The sequence below is a fragment of the Dermacentor variabilis genome, chromosome 2, assembly GCF_050947875.1.
Source record: "Dermacentor variabilis isolate Ectoservices chromosome 2, ASM5094787v1, whole genome shotgun sequence".
Taxonomy (NCBI): domain Eukaryota; kingdom Metazoa; phylum Arthropoda; class Arachnida; order Ixodida; family Ixodidae; genus Dermacentor; species Dermacentor variabilis.
In genome coordinates, this window is record NC_134569.1 from 59419146 (window position 1) to 59422471 (window position 3326).

A 3326-nucleotide genomic window follows, 5' to 3' on the forward strand; every position below is an offset into this window, starting at 1 on the left:
CGTGCGCGCGTGTGTGTGTGTGTGTGTGTGTGTGTGTGTGTGTGTGTGTGTGTGTGTGTGTGTGTGTGTGTGTGTGTGTGTGTGTGTGTGTGTGTGTGTGTGTGTGTGTGTGTGTGTGTGCGTGTGTGTGTGTGTTATTTGCAAGCGTTCACGCTTCCGGTAGCGCAAATGTGGTTCGACGAGGCGCGCGGGGGTCATGACGAATGTCCACGACACCAGCAAAACCGAAAACGCCTCATTGCGGGAAAACAGGCCGCCGCTTTGACTTTTGGTAGTTACTGGACTTTTGGACTGGACCACTTCTGGTCGTTACTGGGCCACTGGACTTTTGGTCGTTACCATGCAAAAAATGCCTACGAGGTTCTCTTTTCTTTTATTGTTTTTTGTGGTAACAGCTGGAAGCCTCACTTGAATTTTACCCATCCATAAATTTATCCATGGCAAAAAACTCCCCGCCCATGTGGCAGTAATTTGCCCCCTATATAGTGAACTGTTCCGTGACTTAGGTGAAAAAGAAAAGAAGAAGGGGGCAGGAGGTTGCATTAGCGTCGCTGTATCTTGACACTCCACAGTTTATTCGGCGACAGCATTACTACCTGGCCACAACCCGCGGTGGGGGTGTAATGACTAAGGCATTGCGTTACTCTGCCCGAGATCGCGAGATCGAATCCTGGCCGCGGCAGCCGCATTTCGGTGGAGGCGAAATGCAAAAGCGACCGTGCATTGGGTGCACGTTAAAGAACGCCTGACGGTCAATTAAAATTTATCCAGAGTCCCTCACCACGGCATGCCTTATAATAATATCGTGGTTTTGTCACGTGAAAGCACAGAGTTTAATTTTTAATATTAATACCTTTACAGAGTGAAAGTTTCTGGCCGTGGTTAAATTTACCGACAGATAAAACGTTTTATACAAATCGTCTCTGGTCGCCGTACTCTATTATCTATTAGACGCACCACTACGGAAGGAGGAGGAGGAAGAAGGAATAGACGGAAGGACAGGGAGGCTAGCCAGCTCTCAGACCGGCTGGCTACCCAGTGCTAGGGAAAGGGAGTCAAGGGAATGAAAGATCATAGAAAAGAGATGTTACAAAAAAAGGAAAGAAGAACAAAAAAGAAAGGGGAAAAAGGAAAGAATACGGCAGTGCTTAAAGTATGTCTCTTAAGACCGGGGTTCGTGTTCATCGTTATGGCGCCCTGAAACATACGGTAATTGTTTGAAACTGAGCTTCCGTCCAGAAATTTTTATCTCATGACGGCACTCATTTAATGACAATTTTCGTTGTGTGAGCACGAGCGCAGATGGGGGTCTACGAACATTTTGAGCGCTCACACGACAAGAGCTGCTTTCATTGCTGCAATGCACGTGTCCGGAGTGCTGCAGCTGGGATAATTCCCACGGTTATTCACTCCTCTCGCAAAAAAAAAAGAAACAGCGGGTTTAATGGAAAAGCGCGTTTCTAGAATTTGCACCACGAAAGCAACGGCCATTTTCTTCACGCGCCGCCATCGGGACGGAACTAACTACAACTCTCGCGAGAACTTCAACATTTAGAAGAACGATGCGACCAGCAGTGGGTTCGCCCGCCTACCCGTCGTGGTTCCTTAGTGGCTGCTAAGCGCGAAGTCGCGCGATCGAATCCCGCCCACGGCGGCCACATTTCGATGGGAGCGAAATGCGAAAACACCCGTGTGCTTAGATTTAGGTGCGCATTGAAGAACTCCAGGTGATCAACATTTCCGGAGTCCCCCACTATGGTGTGTCTCATAATCGGATCATGGTTTTGGCACGTAAAAATCCAATAATATATTTTTCTTTTTTCTTTCGGGGCGGGGGGGGGGGGGGGGGGGAGGTTTCGCCCGCCCGACCGTCCGAACCTTCTCTTGACATACTCTCTCTCTGTGAGCAAAGTGCTTGAGTCGAAGTCGCACTTTAACAAGAAGAGGTGTGCTGTCAATGCCTTCGGCAAGCCTCGGAGCAATGTGTACTTGACCTGCCTGGCTGCCATTCGCGGTCGCTTTGTTTTGTTTTTTCTATCTTTGTGCTTACTGTTTCTCGGTTTCAATGCGAAGGTGGTCTAGTGGCGCTCTTGATCCTCCAGATGAAACAATTTCTTTTTTACCGCGTTCCTTCTACTGTGCTCTTTTTCAACGCAAATCTTTAAAGAATTAAACAATTAATTTGTGGTCATGAAAGTGCCACACACGTCGTCTGTGCCCCGCTAGAGAGTGACGATCACAATTCTTATTTAAGTTGGTGCTCAATTCGTGACGCTAAACCTACCTTTCTTGTTTTTTTTAGTTTATGTTAACGGCTACTGCGTTATTAAGCTAGTCACTCTCACTAATGATACTGTGTCGGTAAGAGTGCTCTTGTGGCAAGAAGTTGCTTTCTATTACGCAGAACGTGCTTAGAGTATACCACCTGAGCACGTGCCAAGTTCCGTTTTTGGCCTTGACAAAAGCGGGACTTGGCACATGCTCAGCTGGCAGTCATTATATATATATATATATATATATATATATATATATATATATATATATATAATCACCCGAGCGCTTCTCCTCCGAGCACACAAAGCTGTCACCTCATTCGGCAGCGTGCGGTTCCAAGTGTTTTCCATCATTCAGCGCCCTCTTGATCCAGAAACGCGATTCGTCAGCATTAAGGCGGCCACGCGCCGTCGAGAACGCTTGCAGAGTTTCTGCGAAGCGCTCGCCGACTTTCGTATTGTGTCGATAGACTTGTCTTCGGCGTTGCGCGGTCTCGAAGGGCAAAGGCTGAGGAAAAGGCAGCAGGCGAGGCGCGGTTCGTTGTGAAAGCCCGCTGCCACTTGAGGCACGCATTTGCGTCACTGCAAGACCAATCGTCGGGCGTGCGTGTGCAATGACGATACGCTTGTGCGACTACTGCTGCCACTTTATAGGTGTCGAGGCGGCAAATAAGGACCGGTCGTCGTCTCTGCCGACGTCTGGCTCAATATATATATATAGGAGGATAGGGGAGAAATAATAGGAGTGTCGAGGTTCATAAACGTTTCGTAGTGAGCGCTAACAAGAAGTGTCAGAGTGGTTGAGCAATCCCATCGCCGTTTCATTTGAAAGAAACGTTGTTATTCGAAAACGCGGTTGACTCGTTTCACGGCTCTCTGTAGATGAGCTGCGAAAAATGCTTTTTTGGCACGATGTGATCGTATAATGAAACTGAATGCAGAGCCGAAATATATATCTGCGTCATATCAAGCGCCTCTGAGGACACTGCCATACCTTTAGGGAATGCTTTGTGAACGCTATGCGTAAAAGCATGGAAATATGCTCTTACAGGC